The sequence below is a fragment of the Salvia hispanica genome, chromosome 3 (assembly GCF_023119035.1).
Source record: "Salvia hispanica cultivar TCC Black 2014 chromosome 3, UniMelb_Shisp_WGS_1.0, whole genome shotgun sequence".
In the NCBI taxonomy this organism is placed as follows: Eukaryota; Viridiplantae; Streptophyta; class Magnoliopsida; order Lamiales; family Lamiaceae; genus Salvia; species Salvia hispanica.
The window spans coordinates 51,957,127-51,969,647 of record NC_062967.1 but is presented as its reverse complement, the minus strand read 5'-3'; the positions used below and the strand labels follow the sequence as shown (position 1 = coordinate 51,969,647).

The following is a 12,521-nucleotide window of genomic DNA, read 5'->3' as shown; positions in this document are numbered from 1 at the left end:
AAATTTGGGCCCCCCATCGAAAAAATTCTGGCTCCGCCACTGCGAGCAACTTCGTATATATTCCTCTCAACTTTTATTAATGGCGTCATTAGTTACCATCGATTTATTATTAAATGATTCATTTTAATATATTGTCCAACGCCCACCACATCCACTCAACCAAATTGAAAGACCCATTCCAGAGCACACTTCAACACTGCCGAGCCCACTTTTTATATGTTTCAAGTTCGATCGACAAACTTGTCCAATAATTTATTTTTCACTGAGTGATAAAATCCAAACATCACTAAATGTCGAGCCCACTTTGCATAGCTTTCAAGCATGAAATGTCAACTTTTGATCATCCCTCGGAATATCATGTTTATGCAATAAGGTACTCAATATTTAGTTATAAAGGAAACTTTAAATGTAGATGTGCGCAAACTCTCATTTTATTTTGAGGTAAGCACAATGTAATCTAATTCATCACAAAAAACATACATTGCGTCTCATAAATTTGAGGACTGAATTTGAAGCCTAAGGCCATCTGCAATGGAGGCCAATGGGAGCACCGTCCATTGCAGATAGGGTGAGGAGGAATGGGGGTGTGGGCACCCATTCCGAGCATGAGCCGCGGCATTCGGATGAAGGTGGTTCTACGGGTTGGATGGAGGTAATTTTTCTTTTAATTTGAAATTTAAAATCCTATAAATATAAGTAATGCCACATTTATATTTTGTAGGATTTTTATTTTTAAAATCTTAATAGTGTTTTTTTATGAATTTATTATTTGTAGGATTTTTAATTTTATCCAAGTAACTTTATTAATTATATTGTTATGAATTACTCTCTCCGTCACACAATAGAGGCATATTTTGTCATTTTCTTTCGCCTCGCAGTAAGACTTCTATTTCACTTTTACCATAAATGGTAAGTGGGTCTCACATTCCATAAACTTATTTCATTCACATTTTATTATAAAACTAATATAATCCTACTTATATACTCCACCACCTGTCCCTGAAAAGTATGAATATTCGGCACTTTTAATGCTTAATTTGTAAAGTAAGAGAGATAGAGAGAAAAATTAATTAAAGTATTGTTAGTGGATAATGAGTGTCACCTCTTTAGAAAGAATTTTTTTTAAAATTAGAATGTTCATTTTTTATGGGGAGGGACTAAAAGAAATTATTGACACTTTTCAGGAACGAATGGAGTATATAAGTGGGACCCACGTTCAACATTCTTTACATTTCTTAAAACCGTGCCTAAGTAAATAAGAATCCTATTATGGGACGAATTGGGTACAATTTTACAGTTATTTGATATAAAAATAGTAAATCGGAGTATTGCAAATTAATTGAAATGCAATGACTAGAGAGTTGCCAAGTTGGGATGGGTTGAGGGCATGATGCCGTAACAATAATTGCATGCAAGTAGCGATGATGGGCCTAAATTCTCTCAACAATGGAAAAAATAAATGAATGAAATTATTATACATTCTGCAAAATTTAATTGCTAGGGACCAACTCAAGGTACAAATGGGCCCAAAGCCCTGCACTGTTCAAATGACTTTTGTACCCCTCCCTCACAAAAGAAATATCTCAACGGACACCGGTACAAGCAGTTATCCCCTAACCGAACCGTTAAGGAACCCGCTTTGAGATCCAAAAACCCGCCCGGAATCGCCCCGAACAAGTAGTTCCCTCCCAACAACAGCCTCTCGAATTGGGCCGAACCCGACCCCAAACCCGAACCCAACACCTTCATAGCGTATTCAATCGGGATCGGGCCGGTGAGCTCGTTATTCTCCAACGAGAGGGCCGACAGCCGCGGCATGAGGCCCATGAACCCGGGTAAAAACCCGCGGACCCGGTTGTTGCTCAAGTCAACGGAGATAAGCGGGCTGGTCAGACCCGAATCAGCGGGTGTTTCTACGGATTCGAGTTGGTTAAACGACAGCGTTAGCTGCTCCAGATTTGGGTGAGTGAAGAAACTCGCTGGGACCGACCCGGTGAGTTTGTTGTGACTCAGGTCCAGCACTTGCAGACTCGGCGCTTCGATTGACGGAATCTCGCCGTCGAATTGGTTGTTCCGCGCGACGAGCTCGATGAGGGAGGGCGGGAGGGAGGAGGGGAGGGCGCCGGAGAGGGAATTGTCGCTGGCGTCGAGGAAATTGAGGTTTGGGAGGAGGGTTAGGTCGGGGAGGGAGGCGGTGAGCTGGTTCGATTGGAGCTCGAGGCGATTCAAATTGGGGAGATTGAGAGGGGGGATTGAATCGGTGAGGAGATTGTTGTCGAGGTAGAGTTGCTGGAGGAGGGAGAGGGAGGAGAGGGAGGGGGGGGATTGGGCCGGAGAGGGAGTTGCGGGAGAGGGAGAGGCGGCGGAGGAGGGGGAGGAGGGAGAGGGAAGGGGGGATGGGGCCGGAGAAGTTGTTTTGAGGAGAGGTCTAGGGTTTGGAGGAAGGGGAGGGAGGAGAAGGGGATGGAGGAGAGGGGGGCGGAGTAGCCGGCGGGGTCGAGGGAGATGTCGGTGACGCGGAGGGTGGAATTGGAATCGGAATTGGAGGAGGCGTCGCAGCGGAGGCCGCAGGTGAATTTGGCGGAGAAGAGGGAGTCGCAGGGGTCGAGGGAGAAGTCCCAGGAGGAGATGCAGGAGGAAGGGGGGATTGTGCTTGGGGAGATTGTACGTTTGAGCTGCTTTAGGGCTTGTACGTCTTGGGGGTGGGTGGTGGAGTGGGAGGGCATGAGCATGGCGAGGAGGAGGAGGAGAGAGAGAGGTGCCATTGTTTAGAGTGATGGAGTTGCAGAGATGGGAAATGATATTTAGGGAGAGGGGGAGGAGCGTGTAGTGTGGTGGTGGCATTAATGTCATGCTATGATACTCGTTGGCAATTATATAGACATACATACATGGAGTAATAAATTAATAATCATATGAATTCATTAATGTTTAATTGCTGTCGCATGTTTTGACATTTGTTGATTAATGGAAGGATATATAGATGCATGCAAATTCCGAATCTAACTTAGCTGCCTGCAAAAAACGGTCACTTACTCAGACTAATAAATGGTTACATACCAACTACACCCCTAAGATTCTTGCATACAATCTAAAATGAATTGTACTGTATATTTAATTAAAAAAAATGAGATTTATTATATTTGGGTACGCTAATACTCGATGCGTGAACACAACTAATCGGATACCCATAAACCCGAAATTATTATATTTCTAATTTAATCTATTTATATAAATTATATTGTGATGAGAATGAGGTTGTTTAAAATAATACTCCCTCCGTCCGGCATTAGGAGTGCCGGTTAGACATTTCCATAATATTACAAAATAGAACACTAAAAAGCACAAATAAAAACACATCCAAAGAATAAAGCAAATAATAATGCAAATGGATCCCACGTTCCATTATCACACACTCCAATTATTATTACACACTCAAACATTCTTAAAACCAGCACTCAACTCAACCGGTACTCCTAATACCGGATGGAGGAAGTACAATATTACTATTTATTGGCTATTATTAAAAATTTAAACTTCAATTTTAATGCTTTAGCTTTCTCCTGATTAAGATTCTATGACATTAGACAAATAAACACCACTTAATTGTGAAATAAAGAACTTTTCAGGATAAATTGAAACTTAAAAGAGATAAAAAATAAATTTTTAAGATTTTAAATAAACATGCAAATAAAATGGAGAAAACATAACTATATATTGAAAAGAAAAAAAAGTAAGAAATTAATAATGCAACATGATGTTTAAATAAAATAGAACATATCTCTAGATAATAGAATAATAAAATGTCAAAACAACCCTAACTTTATTTGCTACCTCAATAACTTAAAAAAAGGTGAAAAATAGTGATAAGAGTTGGGATGAATTTTGGGGTTGATATTCAGGCTATGCACTATTACAAGTGTTGGGTGGCAAAAATTTAAAATGTTGATATAATAGGGAGAAAAATGAGTTATGATAATTTTTAAAGCTCTGTATGTCCAACATTGAGATGTCTAAGGAATTTTGTATACTCCCACTTCTAATTATATGTGACACATATTTTTTTAGGTAAATTTGCTTAAAAATTATAAAAGTTTGGTTTTTCCCATAAACTATAAATGTTGCGTAAAAATCATGAACTTTATCGGGTTGTGTAAATTTCCCGTAAGACCCGACTCGGTATATTTCCAGCCAAAACTTATCCTACGTGGCTACCGGAGTTGTCAATACACAAAACGACGTCGTTTTTACACGCATAAAACGACATCAGCTTTGTGTAGTTTCGTTAAAAATTAAATTTAATCAATTAGGGTTAGATTTCTTCCTCCCATCGTGAAGTCCAATCTGCAATTCCTTCATCGTGATTCCTCCTCCTCATTGTGGCGGAGTATAGGGTGCCCTATAGGGCGGGCTACGAACGCTCCATTGTGGATGATCTAAGACATTTTCTTTTATCGTAACAAACAATATATTCTTTTCTTCTTGTATCATTTCTCTTACTTTTTCTTTGTATTTTTTTCACTACTAAATGCATATACCTAAATAAATTGTCTCACTGTATCATTTCTCTTACTTTTTCTTTGTATTTTTTTCACTACTAAATGCATATACCTAAATAAATTGTCTCACTTGTAATAAGACGAAGGAGTACTAGATTGTACCGTATTTTCAATTCGTATAATAGATATTCGTTAAAAAGAAATAGATATCAAAATCATAGATTTCAACTTAAAAAAAACTAGACAATACGTTAAAACTTACTTAAAAGAGGAAAATTTCAAATACAGGTACCCACATCAGTGTTCATAAATGACGTTTGTTACACCTATTTAATAGGAGTAGTAATTGTGAAAGAAGATGACTAAGAATCTAACTTATTACTATAAATAGCAATTACTTTTCGGAAATTGCATAAGATGTCAATACTAAAAAATATGTACATAAATTAACCTGCAGCAACCATAATAATAGTAGTATATAGTTTGTCATCCTCTATGTATATCACCACGAATACTATAAAAAAATCAATGGCCCATTTAGTGAAGATATACTAATATTTAGACGGTCAAAATTACAGGAGTATAATTTATATTCACATAGCCACTTACTTCCAATTTAGAATAAGCATTTCCCAAATAAAAAGGCAAAGAATTCCCACCAAAACAAGATTTTGAAAAGATGACATTTTCAAGTAATTAAGTGCAAAAACTTAACTAATCCGATTATTACTAGGTAATGGGAAACTCTACTACTCTATCGCAACATACACAGCACACTCGATTGCATCATACACGTGTAATTTAAATTATCTCTACAACCCAAGTAAAAAAAAATTCCTGTTTAATTTAATGGTTGCCCCAACATTTAACTAACTTCACATATTTTTGTTACTACTTTTCTACCTTGGACCACACCACCAAATTGTCTATGTAATCCATCATCCTTAATTTGTTTCTACTTCAAAAAACAAACAATTGTGGAACTAGGAATAATTATTGTCACATAAATAACCAAGCAAATGTGGGCACATCAATTCCTCTTTCAAAATGTATAGTAAAAAGAGGTTAAAATCCATATGATTAAGGCCTCTTTTTCCCTTTTAAAAGCAAAATAAGTATATTCTTCATATTTTCAGCACCCACACATGGCCATTTCCTAAGTCCTATATTCCATCTTCTTCACATAAAAAGTGTGGCTGAAAGTGGCAAAGTGTATAAAAACCTCATTAATTTCTAATACATCAAGAAAGTATACAACACACAGACAGCGCGTGTGGAATGCGGCTAGATCAACGAGCTCTAAAACACGGAATATCTACACTAACATTTTACAGGGGAGCAATTTATTTCAACCTGGGGTTGTAAGCCTAGATATTAACTTACCATGGAACCTTTTAACCCTTTTGATTGCTCATGATTCGTCCTCGGCCGACCAATCAGATTTGCCCGTCTTTCCTTTATTTTTCAGGAAATATCTACTCAAGTTCTTCATTACATAATCTTGGTTGATCTCAAACACAAAACTCATCCCCCTTATCTACAAATGCAGCAAGTTTCAAAATTTATACATGTATGTTCGTTATTAAGCAGTGGCCAAGCAACAACATGGAAAAAACAATTCGATAGATTACCTCAATCAAACAACTTGTGCTAAGGTTCAGCAACTGCCCACAGGCTACTGCAACGCCATTCACCAACACTGAACTCTTACCTAAGTTTCTCAGAAAGAACGAACCGTCTGCCTCCATTTTGATAATAGCCTGAGTGGATCCAAATGAATGCGGTAATTAAGGTTTCAATTTATACATAAACAGTGTACGGAACCCTATAACAGTCTTACATATATGCTCATCCTATACATGCCTCTACTACTTTTAAAGGTAAGGCTCTTAGTACTATCTTCATTCTTTAGCGTCGGAAAAAACTTATCAAGCACAAAGATGCAAAACAATACCTGCCGCCTAGAGATTTTATTAGCTCTTCCTTCTTTCCTCAGATCAATATCAACATCCATATCATCAGTTGATCTTCCAAGTAAAACCTGAAAATAAATCAAAATCACAGGACAAGAATCAACAACAAAGTATTACCAATAAATAACATGTAAGGATCAAAGAAACATATGCGCATGATTAGAAAATTACGACTATCAAGGGACAGTTTTACAAAAAAATGGTGTGCACACTACTATAAGTCACAGTGAACCCTAAAAGGCCCAGAGATGCTATAATAAGACACAGATCATCTGATATTTATGCTATAATAATATTTGTGACATGCATCTTGTATCAGAATTCATGGTTTTACTTGGAATATTGAATCAGGGTTGCCTAGTTATTGTATTTTGATTGAAACTTATCACATGAATGAAGCACTTGCTCTGAATAGAGATATATATAGTAATTTTCAAGAATGCAGGAAAGTTAACAGATATGAATGCAACAGTGACTCAGAGCCCCTTCAGTAGATGCATTTCATGTACAGCATTTTCCCATCAATTTAAAGTTTGAATCGACGTATTCAATCACCTTTCTTTACATTACTATTATAATATGCATGATAACCAATCAAAAAGAGAATAAAAAGGTAGTTTCTTCAACACCTCGGGTTTCGTGATGTAATGCCTCAAATGGCGGCCATACAAGATGGCAAGAGCTTGTGTGATGTCATAGCCCTTCTCAAGCAGGATCGGGCACCTTGTTCCAACCTTATGATGGTTCTCTTGGTCTCATCATACTGATAACTTGGAACTGAAGAGTCAAGAGAACAAATAATTGTGCACTAAGTAAAAAGAGAAGGATAACTACAATCAGGTAAAAGCATTGTTGTGAAGTTTAGCATCCAAAGTTAATGACAGAAGTTTTTCGTTAGGATGCGGGAAGAATTGAGTTTATCAACCAAACAAGAGAACTGGACAAACCTTGTCTAACAATGCCGGAGTCTTGATCGTATGGATCTAAGTCCATTTCTAGTATCTGCATAGAAGACATTGCAAGATCAAAATTGGAGTTTCTTGAAATCTTTTGGGAAGAATAAATTCATGTAGACCGTCAAGATTCAATACCATGGCTTCAATGTCCGAAAAATAAGGTACATCGTCATCAATTCCAGATTCGACTTCATCTGACTCTGAGTCGTCAAAAGCTGATTCTGGATGTTGGCTTCTCGAGGGCCTGCTTCTGTTGATTGTATTATATTAGTGACTGTTGCTGAGTTTTGTCCAGCCTGTGTGCAAAGAGTAATTGTGTAAGCTACTAAACCGTAGATGGAAGTGTTATAAACTCCAGACACGGTGGTTCAGAAAAGGAAGAAAATTGAATTTATGTGGAATGCAAACCACCTTTATATCAACTCCAGCAACTTCTTTCTTGACCAGACTATTGCTGCATTGTTTTGGAATTGCATACTGTGATCCACCTTTAGTGGAATGTCCAATGGTTTTGGTAGCAAATCCAGGAAGTAAAGCCTGCTCTCTGGAATCATGAAGTTTAGTTTTGGGAGTATGACCTACAAGCGGGTGCACCGCCTGTGTGCCCACCATATGAGGCCACACAGAAGATTTTGCAGATTCATTTCCTTTCATCGAGAATTTTAAACCTTGTTCATAATCCTTTTGATGAGCAGATGTCATAGAACCCATGGAGTTTGGCTGTGTTGTAGAAGAACCAAATGAAGTCGATGGATGTATAAGCAAGAATATATCATCATTGCATGGAATTTCCGTGTCCTCGGTGTTCAAAGTGCAGCAGATCTTGCCACCACCGAGTCCAGTAAAATCTGAAATCAAAGTTGACTTTGAAGGTGCATCAACCTCTGGCTGGCTATTCATTGGTTGGTCTCCATGAACAGAGGACATGGATACTCGGACACCACGGGTGTTGCACTAGGAGCAATCAAAGGAACAACTTCTCCAACTGTGACAGACTCGGGTTCAGGTTTTGCTTTATCATTTTCTTGACCGTCTTTGATACAATCTTGGATGACTGCACCAGTACTATCAGTACAACATTTATTAGCTGCACAATTTTCAACGTCCTCCAACAATATCTCATCCTCATTCGAGAGGTTCAAAAGTGAGTCTGGGTCACCATATTCACCGGTGCATACAGTTGAGCTATTTTCTTTATCCTCAGACTCATGCCTGATCGTATCTTCAGCAATCCGATCTGCATCTTGCAAGTTCATGCTAGTAGGTACTGAAGAAGCTGAAACATCCTGCATTCTTCTCCAGTGGGCGCAAGTGAGGCTGATTGGGCTCGAACATGCTTGTTTGTAAAGAAGAAAAGCCATCCGAATTTGCGGGTTGAATTGTTGTGTACCTTTAAATCCAACAGAAGAATTATGAGGATTCTCATCAATGGAACTTTTTCTGTTTTTGATATCAACCTCTAAAATATCATTTCCACCTTCTATTAGTGAGGAAGTGGCATCGCCATCAAATCCATAGCCTCCGGCGCATTATTTGCACGTGATGCCACAGAAATATCCCTTATTGGACCCTGAAAGGCATGCCGCAAAATATCTATGTCCTCTTCCTGAAGTAATAGATGGTCAGGTATGGCATCATGCATCACTTGTTTCTGAAAATCAGTACTTTGCTCACTGAATTCATGAGGATTGGGTTCAAAAATTCCCAAATTGCTGTTGCTGAATAATTCATTACGAATTTCTTTCTCATGGCATAATATTTTCGACGGATTCGCATGTTTCCTCTTTTGCGCAACCTCTTTACCTCCTATGGTGTTGTTCTCAGCTCTGTTAAATTTCGATGCATGGTTGATACCAGAAATCTCAAGTTCAAAGATTTGAGCAGCAGCTTGGGCTGAAATATCAGGATCATAGAGAAGCGAGTGCCATCTCTCTTGCAGCTCTCGTAAACTGTATCTACGGAAAACAGCACTGCACCTTTGTAAGTGCTTCCAACGATGCACCAGCCTGAGATAAGAAAAACAAACAATATAATAGTTTGAACAGCAATGCAAACTAAGAGCACAATATTTTCTCCATCAACTAAAACTAGACCTTCAACCAACATCACGAAAATTGGCATTTCTCTTCCTTGATCGATTATTATGGAGACTTTTTATGACTAAAGAAGAATACTTAGCATTTATTCGAAGAGCAACTGGAAAATCTACAATCTGCACAATTGTTGCACCAGTATAGGACATAGGTAGACGAGAATGCAGTTCCAATTCAAGCGACACTTTACATTCCTAGTCGAACAATCCGGCACTCCTTAATTGCTCTTGCCATGTAAAAATCACAACAAAACTATTCTACTATTTAGAGTAACATTTACAAACCCAAAAATTATCACAGAAACAAGCATAATCAAATACTGGAAATAAAGTATCAAAGCCCAAAATTCAGATAAATATGGGTGTTGGAACAGCAAATATCAGCTCATAATCGCAACTATTCAACAAAATTCGAAATTGGGACTACCTCAACAGCATTCTTCAGCAAGAGGTCATCTTCAGGAATCCACTGAATTGACACCGCAGGAGCCGTCGCCATACAAAATCAGCTGCTCGTGAACCCTAATTACCCATTCCCACTTCACCCAAAGCTGCAAAATCCTGCTGATTAGATTAGCTAACACTACGAGAAAATTTCACCGATGTAAAAAACGAACACTATCCATGAAATTCTGAGCTCTCAACTCAACACATTCAAACGCGGTTGTCGTGAGTGACAGAGGAAATTGGTACAGAAATATCCAAACCCTTTTCCCACCAAATTCAGAAGGGGGCGAAAAAAGATTCGATTTTTATCGGAAAATTGAAAATGAAGACGTAAATTATCGCAATTCGAAGCTCAATTGCGGAGATGCTGGCTCGAAATATTGAATTTGTAATGCGAGAATTCTCAAATCTCCATTGTTGGAAACACTAACCACCCATTTGCTGTGAGATTTTGAGGATTTCACTTATGTTTGACTGTAATTTTAGTTCATTTGAGAGGGTTTTGTGGTGATAGAGATCTAATGTCGAAAAATTCATCTTTTTATTAACTGCCTGTTTGATTAAAATGAAATCGAGGGACAGATTCGATCTATGTTTGAATTCTTATCTTTTGTGAAAAGGAAAATAAGATTGATTTCTTTTGTATAATATGTTTACATTTCAGTTATCCTCACTGATTTTGGGATTATGGTTGGGTTTCAGTTAATTTTAAATTGTTTAAGAAAGTTACGCATGTAATTAACTCCATTTTTAATACAAATTACAGTCACTATGTTCCTATGCTGAAACAGCAATTGTAACATTTATTTGAACTTAAACCATAGTGCCAATAAAAAAAGGAAACTATGGGGAATAATTTTTTTTCATAAAGTTTCATTTTTGAAGTTAAAAATTTATGCATATGCATAACTACTAAACTATGCTCAAAATTAAAATAACAATTTTATTAGTACATTAGTAATAAAATTTACTCCATAAACATATTAAATGTCACAACATCATAAACTAGCATAATTAACATGATGCAAAATAAAACATGGAGTAGTATGTAATTAACATGATGCAATATAAATAGAGGGTCCAAAGGTTAAAAGCCACAAATTAACAATCCAGAGAGTTAAGACAACCTCAAACAACCCAAATTAACACTAAGAAGTTCAACGTCTCCTCATTTCTCAACCTATATTCCTCATCAAATTACCCTAATTAATCAGAATACTCAACCTCCACAGCTTCTGTAGTAACACAGCTACCCCCGCTCGTCTATCCGAGGTGAGCAAGCTGTTGCACAGGAAGCAGGATTAGCGGGATGAACTATGCCTGCAAACGCTTCAGCAGAGTCGAAGCCATCCGGTCCATCACTCGCCGTGTCGGCGCTCGAACACCTCCTCCTTCAATAAGGGAAAACAGTGCACACTTGGATCAAATCATGCAAATGGAGTGATCAAGATTTAAGAAAAAAAAAAGTTGGTTTCTTTTTCTAAGAGAATTAATAATAAAATGGGTTGAGATATCAATTTAGTACCAAGTTGAGACATATATGTCTTTGAATATCTTCCAAATTTCTCACCTGCAAAATTTGCCAAGAAACTAATGTTTGAAAGCAAGAAATAAGGGCTGATTTTATGAGAATCATCAAGATTCAAGAATGTTATATTTTCACTAACCTTTTCTGTAAGTATCAATACATGCATCACTAGGTTCGATTGAAATTATTGACCAAACTGTGTATCAGTCTACAAATTACATAAAAATAAAAATAATGCAAAATGGACTAAATCAAATTTTACAAGATATATGTAATCACAACATCAACATAATTCTAACTTGCATACATGTTGGATCATTGTGCTTCTTCATATCAAAAGTATAAGGCAAAGGGTGAGACAAGCTAATTCATAAACTACTTAACCAAGCAATTAATTAGACAGCTTAATTCAGTTCAAATAATCCATAACTATAAAGAAATTAGCAACAATTCTTAGTAGATCCAAACACAACAAGAGTGAAAGCAATAAAGAGCAGAGATTTGGATTGGATGCAAATGAAACCTTTCTAGTTTGTATGATTTTGGCAGCATTAAGCATTTCCTCCTCAAGATTGCATAGTTCCTTTATATCCATACCATCAACTTCTTCACCTCTTCTCTGCCTTCCAGTGATAAATAGTGTAATAATATAATTAATCTAAAAAAATTTGATGTCTTAATCAAAGATGGAAAAAAATGATGTAAAGAACTACATACATGATCTCTCTTTTAAGTGCAGTGTTCTCATCTTTCAATCTCCCCAACTCATCCTGCATTTTCTGCACCCAAAACAAAAAGATAACTTTTTTATGGTCATTCCTCAAAACCCTTCTCAGAAAAAAACAAAATCATAAAATTAAAAATGTGATCTTTAAACCTCATAATGACTGCTCCATAGAATCAACACCCACTGTGCTCAGTCTGTGATAGGGTCCTCGAGTTAGCAAATCTCGCCGAAGATCATCTTTAATATTATATCTTTTATTTTAATTAGTTATTTGATTTACATGTCTTTTGTAATCTTTT

At 37.2% G+C, this 12,521-nt stretch overlaps 1 long non-coding RNA gene and 2 pseudogenes across 1 annotated transcript; all 3 read right to left on the bottom strand.

Moving 5' to 3' along the window:
- Window positions 1-1,456: 1,456 nt before the first annotated feature.
- LOC125211993 lies at window positions 1,457-2,831 on the bottom strand (annotated as a pseudogene).
- Window positions 2,832-5,690: 2,859 nt separating this feature from the next.
- LOC125210460 lies at window positions 5,691-10,426 on the bottom strand (annotated as a pseudogene).
- Window positions 10,427-11,747: 1,321 nt separating this feature from the next.
- LOC125211504 lies at window positions 11,748-12,393 on the bottom strand. Its single transcript, XR_007174525.1, has 3 exons — window positions 12,373-12,393; window positions 12,213-12,274; window positions 11,748-12,118 (listed from the first exon to the last, which is right to left on the bottom strand). It is a non-coding gene; the product is annotated as an uncharacterized LOC125211504 (long non-coding RNA).
- Between the last annotated feature and the right edge of the window lie 128 nt (window positions 12,394-12,521).